At 41.2% G+C, this 15,936-nt stretch overlaps 1 protein-coding gene across 5 annotated transcripts in view; it reads left to right on the plus strand.

Moving 5' to 3' along the window:
• Positions 1-15,936, plus strand: part of fgf13a (fibroblast growth factor 13a) — a 59,329-nt gene that overhangs the window by 12,907 nt on the left and 30,486 nt on the right. Inside the window, exon 1 of one of the 5 annotated variants that reach the window (XM_037261539.1) lies at positions 2,366-2,453. The exons of 3 other annotated variants lie outside the window; for them this stretch is intronic. The gene's annotated coding sequence lies outside the window, so the exon portion shown is untranslated. Of the gene's footprint in view, positions 1-2,365; positions 2,454-15,936 lie in introns of those variants that run through there. One more of the 5 variants, XM_037261542.1, reaches the window with a different exon arrangement.

Consider the following 15,936-nt stretch of genomic DNA (forward strand, 5'->3'; position numbering starts at 1 on the left):
AGTAAGTCTAAATGTCCTTTTAAGGTGAACAGAGGGCACAAATTGCAATTAATTTCAAGCAATCATGCGAATAACCGGGTGACGTGTTTTAATTGTTTTTCAGCTCTCTTGACGGCACAATAACACTCAAAGCAATCAAAGCATGGCTTTTAGGGAGCTTATTATTTATCATTTGTGCTTTGAGGCATGTTTTATGAAATATTTCGAGTGATGCACAGATTTTGATCACTTCGTTAGGCCACACAAGACAGGGGTGTTGCGAAATCAATCCTTCTTTGGAAGTTTTGCTACAAAAGGGCAGCTTTTGAAAATCACTCTCCAACCTGTAATCTTACAAACATTATCTCAAGTGGTCAGGCCAGACCTTAATAATCAGACAATAATTATCCACTGACTGCAAACAAATGAATGAAAGATGTGTTCGAAAAATGTGTGGGGCGTAAATTTCACCTTATCGATCTTGGAGCGGAGGGAGACAGCTGGGTGATGAGAAAAGGGCCGTAGCTCTTGCTGAAATTTATGATGGCTTCTCCAGCTCTCGTTCATCCTAATTTCTCCCCAGGTGAAAAAAAAAAAAAAAAAAGCAGACAGTGGAATCTCTAAAGTTAAACGTAATACATCCTGGCATTTGATTTGAATTTTCCCAGAGGAAATCATGGAAATTCCATCCATCCATCCATCCATCCATCCATCCATCCATCCATCCATCCATCCATTCGAGCAAGCAGCGGATTGGCATAATGAAATTATTGACCAATTCTTCCAAAAAGAGGCTTGTAGTCTCAAGTTTACGATACATTTCCAAATAAAAGCGAAATACACAGCGTGTATTCAAGCAAACCACATAACGTTGCCTTAAAGCGGTCTGCTAGCTTCGTGCTAAGACACAATGCAAAATGTGCTAACCAATAGCGTGAGCGTCATGGCGTTGTAACCTTTTAAGCAACGTATTTGAACGCTAAGCCACACATTTTTCCTTTTTTTTTTGTTCTTCTGGATGGACTCCAAACCTTACGACCTTTAGGATGTTCCAATTTAGAGGTTTGCATGTACATAAGTATTTTCCATTCCATCACAAAGTGTTTCCTCTCTATCGATGGGTGTAACAGATAATGTGCTTGCTTTGTTTTTAGTTTTTACTCCAAATGGCCCCCACACAAACAGGCTTGGTAATATGGATCAATATGAACCAAACACATCCATCACAGCAATACATTTATAATTTAAATCACCTAACTCGAGTTAACAAAACAAAAGAAACGAGGTTATATTTGCTCATGTAGCCAGTGTTGAAGAAATCCCGTCGGCAAACAGCATGTCATTATACCAGAATGACAATCCAGACGTATGGCCTCATTAACCGAAATCCAAATGCAGCAGGCATTTAATTGCCGTGTTGCTGTTGGTATGTTTTGGGCCTCCCCTTTCAAAACTGTTTGGCTCTGAACTTATTACAACTAGGCGGCGTCTAATTGAGGCGTTTGTCTTTGCAAAGCCATCCCCGCCAGCCCGCCGCTGCCTGGCGGTTAATGAGCGCTCGGGTCGCAGCGTCCCGATTGAAGGAGGAGGGATAAAAGGCGACAAACGGAAGAAGAATGGCCCGATGGTGGCGGATATTCATGCAGTGCTCGCTGTTGCTCCTGCTTGTTAATGCAAAGTTGTCTGGCTGCTTTATAGGCGTCTGAGTTCATTCTGTTGAGATTCGCTGAAACTTTTAGTCCTTTGATTTAGAGGTAAAGAAAACCTCAAAGAGGACCAGTTTGCAATAAACTTGCCCATAAGCGATGGCTTGTGCTCTGAACTGCATTACTACTTTTTCCTAAATTTGCATTGCTGACTCACCACTCCTTACTGCTATTCACGAGCTCCTGGAAGCTAGCTCGATTAGAAGCACTGTGGAACGGTTTCTACTTTCGCTCGAAAAATTCTGGACCTAGTGTTTCCTTTTGTTTTTACAAAAGTTGATTGAATAAATTAATTAAAAAAAAAAAAAAAAGTGACGCTGAATTTCTCCCCTAATCTTTGTCGTTAATAAAAAAGCTGTTATGATATTAAATCCGAAATAATACAACACTGTCATCTGCTCGAATGTTTATTATTACACTTGAGCTTGAATTTCACAGGCAAGGTTCCATAATTTCAGTTGACGAATCAAAATATCAACTGGCAGGAATTTCAATTCATTGCAATAAGGAACATCGACTTGATATTCTAAATGAAGTTACGGGCCTGGTCACGCAACAAAACAAGCACCACTGTCTCATTATCTGAACATGTTCTTACCTGAAATGACTTTTTGGACCAGGTTGTGTGAGCGAAATCTGAGCCTTTGTTTTGAAGGGTGGGTGTTCATCTTGAACGAATGCATTTCCCATCTGGTGTGTGTTTGTTTGTGTGTGTGTGAGGGGCGGACTCGTGCTGCTACAAGTATAACGTGGACGGATTATGCTCAGGTCAGTCTTGTGTGTTGGTCCTCAAACATCACCTTGTGCCTATCGAGACTTGTTCATGTATGAAGGAACATTCGGGACGTCATTCAGTATTAACTTTCCCCGCATACTGCGGAAATGATTGAAAATGCTTTCTTGTGAGCAGCCAGCAGTGTGATGAAATATTCCATCATGGTGACAAAAGCATGAATGCGATTTGTGCAGCGTGTCATTGATGATCATGGATTTTTCCCTCAACAGTAACATCGAAATTCAATACATGTCCTTTTTCCTCGCTGAGTTTCCTCTGCGTCATTACCTGCGATGCACTCCAGCATTTTTTGGATTTTCAAGAAAGGCTTAAAATCATTGCGCCTGTCTACTTTGCTTCTCAAAGTTAACACTCTGCTAAAATGCTCTGCTCCCTGGCTCAGCAATACTTATAATTCACAATGTCAAGTTGTGACATCGCCTCGGTGGCCAACGAGCTCGTAATGTACTCGGCCCGAGGTTTATACTGAGCCGTTTGCATCGGGTGGCTTGTCAAGAGTGCGGCGCGGGCCACGAATGATGACAAACATTACTTGGATTTGTGTGATAAAGCAGAGCCGCTCGGTCAGTTGAGGCTTACACGTTTTACATCGACTATTTGTTGTGTGAATTATGTCGAGGATCGAGGAAGTCTTCTTAATTTGCTACGCTTTGTAATAAGGCTTTTCTTTTTAAGGCCGATAGTAACCGATAAATGGGCCGGCTAATTCAAAAGAACGTTTTTGTTGTCGTAGCACTTTAAACAACAAAACATGTCAATAACCTCAACCCAAATTTTGCATTCTTTCAACATTTTCTCAGTGTGACAAACGAAAATGATATGAACAACATCGGGGTGTGGATCCCAGGGCACAGTGAGAGTGCTTGAAGAACTGTAAGCAGCTTAAATATCCGTGATGTTGTCATCTGCTCTCAGCTGAGCTCCCAAAATAACAGGGCCTCCGGGTAGCGACTGGAAAAGCAGAGCAGAGCAGGGCCAGCCAGTCAACGGACAGATGGACAGACATGCAGACAGACAGACAGACAGACCTAGAACTGGCTCAGATTTAGATCCACCTAAACCAAGATTGGACACACCCAAACAAATGTATTAAATTTATATTAGTATTATCATCATTATTATTATTATTCGTATGGAGGAGATGTTTCTTTGAAGGTGTAGTGTCAGTTATATTTGGGGGTAAGTATCAGTTGTTATTATTATTATTATTCATAATAAAAACATTTTTCTAAACAAATGTGTGTGCGTGTGTATATATATATATATATATATATATACATATATGTACATACATATATATATATATATATATATATATATATATACATACATACATACATACATACATACATACATATATATATATATATATATATATATATATATATATACATATATATATATATATATATATATATATATATATATATATATATATATATATATATATATATATACCATCTCTACCAAAGTCGACTGCCACTTCCTTAACCCTCAGAGGCTACCAACCGTAGTGCCATTGGTTATGTTATGCGAGAAAGCCATAGCTCTCAACTGCCTGAGTTATACGTAAAGGTCGGATGGTTCTGACTGAGCCAGCCTCATTTATAAGGTCTAGCTGCATGAGTCCCTGCATTATTTATGATCCATGAAACCGGGTTGCGGTGGAGAAGAGTTGTAAGGGTTACTGAGAGAGCAAAGCCCATCTTTCTTAGGCTTTGCGTGTGTTGCAAATGTTGGTTTTTCATCAGGGTTCGTTCGAGGTCACAAAAGGTCACCAAGACCTCTTTGGGATATGGGCTTGGTCCCAAAGACCATTACTATGCCCACTTGATTTGCGATCACTACAGGCGAAGAAGCAAAGCAAAAAATACTTCAAAAGAGAGAGGCAAAGTCCGATCCTGATATCGGCAAGAGATATTCACCATCCATTGGCTTAATTGGGGGGGTGTTGATTGATGTCAGCTACAAGAAGAATGCGATGTTTGCTTGCCCAAAACCAAATTCTGATGTTGAAAAGCACATCAAATTGAGATGAACTGGTTCTTTTAATATTAGCTCATTTAACATTAATGCTAGCCAGTTTAAAATTTCAGATTTCAGTTAACGAATATAAGCATCGATGACAGTGAATGGGTTTAAATTTGGGAGTTGAATCAGTACTCGTACTTTATCCAGAGTCACTGCCACGCGTGCATTGCAGGGTAGCTCACCCTGAGTCTCACGTGCTCAGTACCCAACTATGTCTATGAATTACTGCTTTTCCAAGGTCAGAAACCTAATTGCTACCATGTCATCAGCTAACAGGGTCCCCCCTGACCCATAGTAAACCTCCACCTGCCGCACCCTGACATCAATCCTACTTGTCAGCCTCCTGCTTGTGGTCAGCTGTTGAGTTGCCTTTCATTTGAGGCTTTGATTGCTTGCTCGCTTGCTAGCTAAGCTGTCATCCTGCACTCGGCCTTGGAGTGGCATTTTCACACTCCTGCTCTTTCATGAGTCCAAATGCTCGTTTACAAGTCGAGTCAAGGGGCAGGCCGACGTGTTGACTCGAAGGCATGGAGGCGGATGGAGAGAATGGTTTGGCTGGGAAGTTTTAGCCGTATGTTTTGGCCGCAGTGCGAGGGCTGTACAGGACCTCTGAGGTGCTGGCAGAGGCACAATAAAGCAAGCCGAAAAACGTCATTGGGGTTACACGGCCACAAGGGTCTATCTGAATCATTTTGATGAAAGACAGAGGCAATCCGATCTGGTAGGGTTTGGGTTGAGGTTAGGGTAAGGGTCATAAATGAAAATAACAATAGGACAAGGCAAGAGGACCATTTTGGGCGTTTCACACGGTTGTATTGACTCATTAGAAAGGTTCTGAAACCAAAATACACTTCTTGCGTGTTACGTCATAACTCGTATGAAATGTAAAAGGAATCAATAGGTAAGCAAATGAACGATTCTTAGCAATCAAAATTCTTTGAACTTCAAAAAGAACAACACATCTATTTTGTCAATACTTTTGACCTACCAGCGGATCGCATTGATTTCTGCTGGGCTGTGTCATTTTTATGAACGGTGACATGGATGAGGCCATCTTTTTGACTCGCTGCTACGGATCAGCCCGAGTGTCACGAGCTGATTTCAGATGCCACAGTCCCTGTTTGCGTTTGCATGCTGTCTTGGGTTTATTCTTAGCACCGCTTCATCTCAGCTGAATGGGACATCTGGCCTTGTGGCAATGCAATGATAACGTACGGAAATGAAGACTGCGTGTTGCCTCTCAAGCAATTGTGGCATTTATCGCCAGTGTCTTGCAGCTGCAGCTTTCTTGTTAAGAGCCCACCCCTTGTGGGTACAAGGTGACGCGTACGAGTGACTCTAAAAAAATAAAATAAAATGTACAGGCAGTAAGCCATACTTTAAATTAAAAAGCTGGACGAGTTTTAACATTTTAAGAGGTAGCATATTAATGAGCAATAATATTTGATGTGGGCCATTAGCACTTTATTTTCTCAGTGTTTTAAAGGTATTGCGAATAAGTGCACAGCCGGTGATTGAGCCAACACATTGCTGCAGCACGTGACCTTCAAATATTGAGCACTCGCAATATGTCATTGGTACATATTTCTCCTGAAGAGAAGCAACTATTTTTCTATTTATGATTTGACTGTGTTTACCCAAAAGTCTAGACAAAGTCAAGCCAAGTCAATTCCTAAAGCTTGTAGTACATTCTAGGCTAGTACTGAAATTTTCCACGAAAGTTCAATAGATGCATTGACTTCTCTCCAAAAAAAAGAAGTGTGTGACATCTCTGACATTAATGACTAGGTGAGGGCCACTTAGCTCCAACTTGACAAGACAGACACGAGGTCAGATAACAAGATCATGTCGCAATTAAAGCAGGATTGTTATACTTGTATATAATCTATTAAACCTGTATTGAGCGGAGCACTAACTCGCCGGCGTCCCGCGGGAACAAAGCGCTTCATTTTGGCAACGTTGCGCCGTTACTTTTGTCGATGTCGTCATGGTGATTATCGGCGACGCAGAGCAAGCGGTTCGCTCCTTTGTGGTTCAGTCGTACACGTGCTGCAGCTTTAGTAATCGCTCCGTGCAGACGCTGAAAGACGCATGAAATCGTTGAGCAATTTTCCAATCATATTAACGTGACGTGAGGAATCAGTTGTGTAGTGGGAAATTACGTAGTTTCACTTAAGAGGTCTGAAAATCCTCATTTATTTCCCCCCCAAAAAAGTCTTCATGCTTTAATCCTGTTGACTCGATGGGTTGTCAATTGAAGAGAAGGACGTTCCAAACTAATTGGAGTCAAGCGGAGAGACTTGGGCTCTCATTAGGACAAAACAGGTGGCTGAAAAAACAATGAACGCTTTCAACCAAAAAGAACATCTTGCCACAAGGTTTGTCCTGATGCCCCCCCAGGCTGGCGTTTCCTGGTGCCCCTGGTGAGGACCAGTTGACAATCAGATTTCTCGCTCAACACTAATTAACTTCTTTTATTCTTTCATTTGACTTGGTTTTAATTATTTTGCTGTCAATGTTCATTGTTTGGACCTGGAAGCTGATAATGAATTGCCAGTACCTGGTAACAATAAAGATGTCATTATGTAATATACGCATCATTTTCACCAAAATCCCACCCAAATACATATCCGTGAGATTTTACTCCTGGTATATGTGAACTTTGCCTTAATAAATGTTGGGAAAAACTAAACCTGATCCATTGATCCAATCAGAACAGAAACCAGAGCCAAGTATGACACTGTGACCCACTGACCTACGCTATCTCTGGAAAGGCCCCGCGGCGTAATGTGCCGCTTTGGTTTCTAAAACAATTTGAGAGCTGATCTCACCACAGATCTTGATGGTTAATCAGTCTCAAGTGGTTTCCTTTTCGCCATTTCTCACCAAAGCTAATATTTGATTGGGGCCAACATTTTGAATCATTGGCTGTAGTTTGTGCCAGATCGACAGATTAATGTGGTGCCCTCTTGAGCCACTGAAGTGGTGCAAACGAGGAAAGTAGATAAACATTGCGTAACATGTCCGAAATTATTGTGTGGCTACTTTTTTAAGTACTTTTTGTTTTGCTTTTAAGACATCTAGAATATAAAGGGTAATTTATTTATATACTTGACTCCAATATTTTTTTTCCTAATTACCCCCGCATATTATGATAGTAATATACGACATACTGTTTTCCCACTAAATTCCCTTCATAGCTATTCAGATGTTTTTTTTTCCGTGTCTTTGTCATCGCCATTCGAATAATGCTGCTGGAGTTTCCATAGTGGAGGTTTTCTTGGATGTAGCACGACTTCCCATAGCTGACATCATGTTGATCTTATTTACACAGCAAACTAGTTGATAGTGAATTAACAGCCATCTGCTCGCAGCGCACTCAATTTTTCCCCCTCACTCGCTCCAAGATGCAATTAAACAACAATCAGTTCCACATTACTGATCTTTTTTTTTTCTCAATTAACTATCCATGTGTTTGCTGATTGGCTGAGAGAAGTCACATGGTCCACCCTATTTTTAATGTACCATTTATTTCAACACAGGGAAGAACATGCAAACCACTGAGAATGAAAAATAAAAAAGGGCAATTGACTTTAAGGAAATGTTTATTATAAAATTTGGCTACAAATATTGTTCCTTATGGATTGTGGTTGTCAGTCGATGAGGGATTTGCACTGCAAGTGAAAGCAAACGTATATTGAAGAAGCATCGCTATTAGCAACAGCCCGGGTTAGTCGCCCAATTGCTCATGGAAGTGCTTCGAGGTCCCTGGAGGAGTGTCACGTCTGTGTATATATATGTGTGTGTGTATCGTGTGTGTGTGCTGTCCTAACAGCATCAGCGTCTGCTGTGCGTGGGTGGTTTGATAGCGCTGAGTAAAGCAGCTGTCTTAACCAGTTCCTATGTAATCTCTCTGATCAGGCTCCCTGTAAACACCGAAACATAAACCCAGCCCAGAGCTGGGGGGGGGGGGGGGGGGGGGGGGGGGGGGACTCAAGAATACCCGCACATACTTACCTGGATGAACACATTCACCCACAAAGGGTAGTTTTACAGAACCTGTGCAAATGTGGTGGGAACACGAACAGACTTTTAGTCTTGCTATCAGATGTCCGGTCAAATTTGACCTACCGTATTTTCCGCACTATAAAGCGCACCGGATTATAAGGCGCACCTTCAATAATATGGCCCATTTTAAAACTTTGTCCATATATAAATCCATATATTTGGACACGCCTGCTGTAGTGGCTCAATATTGGTCCATATATAAGGCACACTGGATTATAAGGCACACTGTCGGCTTTTGAGAAAATTGGAGGTTTTTAGGTGCGCCTTATAGTGCGGAAAATACGGTAAATATGATCGAAGCTCTGACCTCTTCAAACAATTTGAATTTTCATAGATGGGCTCATGTCTTATGAAAATTTCGACAGCAAATTCTGTGTCATGTGAAAATCCTTCAAATGCAGCAATGGGAGCAATGAAACATTGAAAATTTTTCACCGTCACACTTGGATGTAACATTTTCTCATCAGGTGATGTGGGGAGCTTCTTCATCCTTGCGCCTCCTTCTTGTTACGGTAAACTATCAACGGCGCTGTCGAGCATTTGTGAAAGACACAGCAACATGTCTGGATGGGCCACCTGCATAATTCATGTGGCGGCGTTGAGCTAAATCCTGCCTCACCCCCCCTCCTTGCTTGATGTACTCTCCAACTGTAGAATGGCTTCCATGGAGTCATAATTCGACCACCACACACAGAAGAAATTGTAAGACTGTAGTTCTACAAAAATGTATTAGAATTGATTTTTTCTCAGATTATACAGGTGTACCGAGTGCAGTGTTTTGTTTTGGTTGTTTACATTTTTTATTAAGAGAACAGCAGTGACAACTCAAACACCGTGATAAACTCAATTTACACGTTTTGCCACTTCACTTGAAACTGTTTCTAGTTTGTTTCTAGTTGTTTAACACAGCTTAGGAAAGAAATGTATTGAAAATGAGCATCCGCCTCCTCCAACTAAATAATAAGGAACTGTGCATCTGATTACCACCAATGGCTCCGCCCCTATATCGTTCTCATATATGTGCGTGCGTGCGTGCGTGTTTGCGTGTGTGTGTGTGTGTGTGTGTGTGTGTGTGTGTGTGTGTTTGCGTGTCCATGAGTGTTAACAGCTGTGATGGCTTGGCTGATGAAGTAGTAAATGTTTACACGGAGGAGTGGCAGCGTGTCAACAGGATATCAGACCACTATGTGATTGTCAAATGCTTTTCAATTCATCTTCTGAATCAGAGCACTAGAGCTTTTTTGTCATGACGTCTTCGGAGTGGCAAAAAACTGTGATCATTTGACTCTTTGGATGCTTTATGTAATTCTGCACGGAGGCCAGGCTGGCTGGCACTCGTGGGTCGGAATTGACCCGTTGACACCGCTTTTGTTTGTTTGTTTGACTCTTTTCCACTCGTAATGTGTCACCAGGTTAGTGATTCACAAAATGAACAAGCTCAGTTCATAGCTTGTTTTTGAAATTGGTTCACCGTTCTAAAAATGAAATAGTTCATAGTTCTTTCGAATCGCTTATCGGCCAGCCGATGCTAATATGCATCAAAATATCAAATATCAGCCCCGATGATCAGTCCAGCCGATAATTGGCCCATCCCCAATTTTTATTCCAAGTGTCAATATATGTACATAGCAAATATTGTATTAATATATGTATAATGTATTCATATGTAATATTGTCAATCTCTGTGCGCCATGCAGAATCTAATAACGGGATGCAAAGCAACTCATTTAGCTTTCATGGTTATCTAACATTAGCCCATACAGTCGACGTATATGCCGTGAAGCGAGAAATGAGCCGCTTGGAGAGAAATGTCACCGCCCTCCATATAGCAAATATTATTTATAGGTAACGTGTGACCATGCTGTTGTGTTCTTTGTGCGGAGGAGTCACTGCACTAATCATCTTATGCATAAAAAGATGACAGATGTTCCCTGCAAAAACCTTTGATGAATGCAATTTATAAACATTATCTTCCAACAGCAGGCTAGCCATTGCGGTTTAATATTTGTGTGATGAGCAGGCGGCGATAATGGAACAAATTGGACTGGTACATTATACGATTTTTGATGTGGATTTGCAACACTGTACGTTGCTTACTTAAGCTGTAGGTTTTGTTGATCTCATTCCATCTATTCTGCTGCTTTTTGTGGACAATAGGTATTGACGTCATCAATACATGTGAAAAGAAGTCAAGTCACAATTACTAATCTGTCCTATTTGGATCATACTGGATTGTGGATTTAATGTTTTGACCCATGAGTGGTCATTGGGCTGGGTTGTCTCATCTTGCTGATTTGAGAAAATTCAATACATGCATCAACTGAGTGTAACATCGATGAAAGGTTTCGGCCAAGGTTGATTTTCAAACCCCAAATTATGATTTATTCTACGTGGCACGAGTTAAGCCCCTTTAGCATTGTATTATTTATTGTATATTATTTATTTATTTTTTATTTTGTTATTTTATTTGTCTTATTTATAAATATATATATATATTTTTTTTAACCCTCTTTAGTCAAGCATCCCTTTAGCAGTGTGTCAGAAAACAAATTCCTGGAGCAAATTATTTCTTATGAAACTGAGGCAAATTGATCAAATCTACCATGCGCTAAATCACTGAATTAAATACGTATTAAAAAAAATACATTCAAAACCTGAAATTCCGTTATCCACATTAGCATGAGTGAAAATATCTAAGCACAGCAGCCATCATTCATAGAGTCACATGCATTATGTTTGGCACCACATTTGTCAAATCCCTCTTTGAATGCATCCACAGTTGTTGTTTTTTTTTTTAAATTAATTAATTTATTTTAAATCATGTCACACACACTTTTGTCTCATATGCGAGTGGGCCTTTGTGTGATGTTTTACAATTCAATCCCACACATCTTCCATCATCCACCAGGTTCATAGACTGATGACATGCATTTATGACTCATCAAGTGGTGTGTGTGTTTGTGTGTGTGTGACTGTGTGCCAAATTGGGCTCTCTCCAAGGCCTCTCTCTGATGCCGGATCAATATGCTTTCATATGAGTGTCCATCATGACAATTTCATCACATCCATCTTGGCAAGCAGGCGCTGGTATCAATCGCTGTATTCACACCTCCGGTACGCGTAACAACAAACGGCAAGGTGACAGGCAACCAGATTTTTGTCCAACTTTCTCACGAGGAGCCTCACTCCACCAAAACCATTCCACAAGAGAGCATACTTGATTCTCCTACTTAGGTAAACCGCACAAGCATTGTCATTTTATTTTGGCGAGTTCTATTTGTCAAGCGCTTGACGGATGCGTTCCCGCTGCTTAGAAGCCATGACTTGGATAAATTGAGCAGATTGCACGTCATAAATTGAAAGGCATTCCCGTGGCGCCGGCGGGGCTCCACTTGATAAGACACGTCCTTGAACTCCACTTGAAGATAAGACAGGTTTGAACTCTCGCTGGCCCGTTACGTAACACCTTGTCTACACACAATCAAGCGTTCTCGGACAAGGAGGCGCAGGATGGTTATTGCATATCACTTGCTCTATACTCCATGTCGTCAATATTGCTTGCACCCATCACATCAGAGCTACTATGGCAATAAATAAAACTAGTAGAGGCCTTCTCTGTCAAACGTGGGAGGTTTGAATAAATGAGCCAGTAAGCCAAGTGACATATCCCTCAAGTCTGCTTCTTCTATTTGGACTCCGCTCGCCCTTAAAGAGCGATTTATTTCTGTCAGAGGTGCAAGGATGTGTTTTGCAGTCTGCTGAAGGTCTAGAGGAGCAACACGGGTGCCGGTAGATCATCGACTATAATGAACCCTGGTGACGGCTCACTCCAGAGCGCTTGTGCTGATCGAGAGTGAGGTGGCGGGCACTCCAGCGTCATCCATCAATCGCAATATGTGCTCTTCATCAAGGCTGTGGCAAAAGATGAAGGAGACGGGCTGTAATTGATGGCCGCCACCCTCCATCTCGTTTGAGCCTACTTCATCACATGCGTCCGTGCAGACAAGCTGAACTTAAGCTTGATTTGATGAGACTTGCGTTTGGGGATTCAAGAATCGAGATGGGCAGCGAGATTGGAGCGTCCATGTTTGCATCGCCATCAGTGAGTGTGGATTTGAATCCTGGCTCGGACCTTCCTGTCTGGAGTTTGCTTGTTCTGGTCGCAGGGGAAATCAAACTAGATTTTACTTTCCCCAGCCGCTTCATCCAGTTTTTCTAAAGGGATCTGGAGATGTCTCCAGTCCAGCTGAGAGACTCTCCAACTTGTCCTGGCTCTTCCCCGGAGGCCTCCTGCTGATGGGTTGTGCCCGGATTACCTCAACGTGACGGTGTCCAGGAGGCATTCTAAACCTGATGCCCGAGCCACCTCTTTTGGTTCTTTTCAAATCCCCTTCCAGATTACACAGCTTGTCATTTTAACTCCAAGTGAGAACTTGGACAATTCGAGAAAGATGTCACCCACTTGTTCTAAAAACAACCTAGGCAATGAAAATGAGACTTCACTTTCCCCAGCCACTTTGTCCAGCTCTTGAGGGGACCCCAAGATGTTCTGACACCAACTGAGAAACTCTCCACCACCTTCTTCTTGGTGGGCTGTGCTCGGAATGCCTCACCGTGGAGGTATGCGTGAGTCTTCTAAACCCAAATCTGGAGGCTCCAACTCACCTGGCAACCAGAATGGGAGAAGCGGAGCTAAACGAGAGAAATGCAAGGTTGCAATGAAACACAGTTAAGGCAGAAGATGTTGGCTGACCTCCAAGTTGTCCGCTGCCATAAAACCTTTTTATTAACTTAACTGTACATTTCAGTCTTCTTAATAAATCATGGTTGTCACTCTAACCATATTGTATCGAGCAGTCCGTACAGAGTCGTGTTTTGCCCATTTCCCATTTCACGTAACAAGATGCATGAGTGCAATTCCAGCTGCGGATTTCTGTCCACGCGCTCATTTGTCCAGGAACCTTTCTAATTGACTTCCGTTGTCTATTGCAATTCAAGCTAATGAGATTAAAGCAATCGGCCACCAGGGAGTTTGATTCTGAATGTCTACTGAGCTTTTTATGGACGTGGTAGTAGCGTGTTCCTTGTTTCTGGAAATATTGCATTTGAAGTTTTTTTTCCCCGATCAATTTGTGAGATGTGTGAGAATTAGTTCACCTTGATGGATGGCTGCGGACCTCCCAGCTGCCAGCAACTCAGTTGGAGCTGAATGGGGTCAAATACATGGAGGAGAAACTATGGGACATTCTCAGTCCTTTCTCAGCTTTCAAGTTTTGTAGTCTCGCTTTGTCTTGACCTTCTGCCTGTGCAGAATTGTTGTTTTAGGTGGTTAAGAAGCCTGTATGAGGAACAGGAGATGCAGATGCTTTATTGTGCAATGGATTAAGTGATGAAATGTTTCCGCCTGTGCAACCCTGATTATCTGTCTGTGGATGTTTTATACGGTGTACCCATAAAGGATGCTGATGTTGAGCATCGACTGGTCTCCTCTCACTGTTGCAAGGGCTTGAGATTTTATTAGGGACTTCTTTCTTTCTGAAATTAGCTGTCAGACATTTTTTGACATCATTATTAATGATGAGCGCGCAAGTAAATTTTGTGCCTGGGTTGCTCTTAATTGGGCGTTCCTTTTTTTTTTTTTTATGCGTGCCTTGCTGTGATTTAAACTCAATTATTTTGTAGTTTGCCTAAAAAGATCAAAAGTAAGATGAATATCAAATGTAAAGTTGTTGGGATTTCATTTCTGATAAAGTAGCAGAAATTCTCTGCATGCTGTTACTGATGGAACCAACAATAATTAAGTTTATAATTTTTGACAAATACATATTTTATTTATAAGGCGAGTTTATTTTTTTAATAATTGTATTAGTCTTACCTTGCAGTTTTTCTTAGGTGTCTTCATTAGATCCAAAGCAAGAGATGTGTAAAACAATCTAAAAAACAACAGAGGTAATATTCAGTGGATATATGGAGACGATCATTTCTCATCTACATTTTTCTTTCTTTGCAGAGGATAAAGAATATATCTACCTTTGTGTAATTGAGTAAGTAAATGTCCATATCCGAGCAAGTAAATTTCCATATCTGTAGCCGGCTTTGTTTTTAGGACAGAAACCCTCAAGAGGGAGGCACAATAAACAAGTCGAAGCTTCATTTTTGAAGAATTGTTCTGACCAAACGCTGCTTGTCTGCTCGTATCATGGGGGGGGGAGAAAAAAAAACGTAACTTGTATCACAAGGCACTCACTCTTTCAGTCTTTCTCTCCCAAGTATGAAAATATATGCATTATTCATACGTGTTGTAAATGGAGGTGAAATGTGGCATTGTTGTTGGTTATGGCGACTCTTTAGTTGCTCAGTGGTCATTTCCATTCAGAGGGAGGCCCACTTAAACCCATTAGAGAAAGAGAAGACCACATTTATTTGCCCTGATTTTGTTAGTTGCTAATCCACCAACAGCTCAAAAATGGGTCAGTGATTGGCGCCAAGCTGGGCCTGTGCCTACAAGAGGACAGATGTAACACACGCACACACACAAGCACGCAGGGCTTTTCACAGCATCCCTGGAGAGGATTAGACACATAGGTTCATATATGTTGCGTGTACAATAAGAGCTTAGCATCACTCGGGGTGAGCATGACATCGTTGCCTGGTGTGACCTGGGGGTCCCGTGCATGCTTTCGCACCTGCCTGCCTGCTTGCGAATTGGATGCGTGTGGAAGTCCAAGTGGGGAGAACTAGCGACTTACTAATGACTTGACCTTGCAGTTTGCACGCTTGCCTTGCAGCTTGTTGCAACTTTTGCTGCAGCCCTGTTTTCAATGCCTGCCGTAACATGAACATTCAAGTACGATATTTTGCTGTTTATGTCCCTTCATTTTAGATGTGATTTTTTTTATTTTATTTTTTATTTTTATAAACTGTCAGGCCTTGATTGAATTTACTATCCTTCTAGGTTCCACGTCCGGACATTTTAGATTATTTTACTGCCTAAAGTTCTTAACTAACAAGTTTTATCACCAATATAAAGTATCTATTACTAGTTTATTTTAAACCTTTCAAATTCCAGTTGGGTTGTTAAACAACTCTCAAAATTATTGTGTAATGTATTCTCAGTGTGACATTTTGAATACTGCTGCAGGGGAGATTCCACTTCTTGTAAGATTCAATCCACTATATAAAAAAGTATTTTTTTTAATTGGTTTCAATTGGTCAAAATTAGATTTTGATGTAAACAATATATATTATTGATGTATACAGGTGAAGTTGGAAATGCCCATATCTGACTAAACATCCCTTAGGAAGTGCCAATACATTTAGCATTAACACAACTCAAGTAGTTAAAAAAGAGACATC

This window comes from Syngnathus acus, chromosome 10 (genome assembly GCF_901709675.1).
Source record: "Syngnathus acus chromosome 10, fSynAcu1.2, whole genome shotgun sequence".
NCBI lineage: Eukaryota > Metazoa > Chordata > Actinopteri > Syngnathiformes > Syngnathidae > Syngnathus > Syngnathus acus.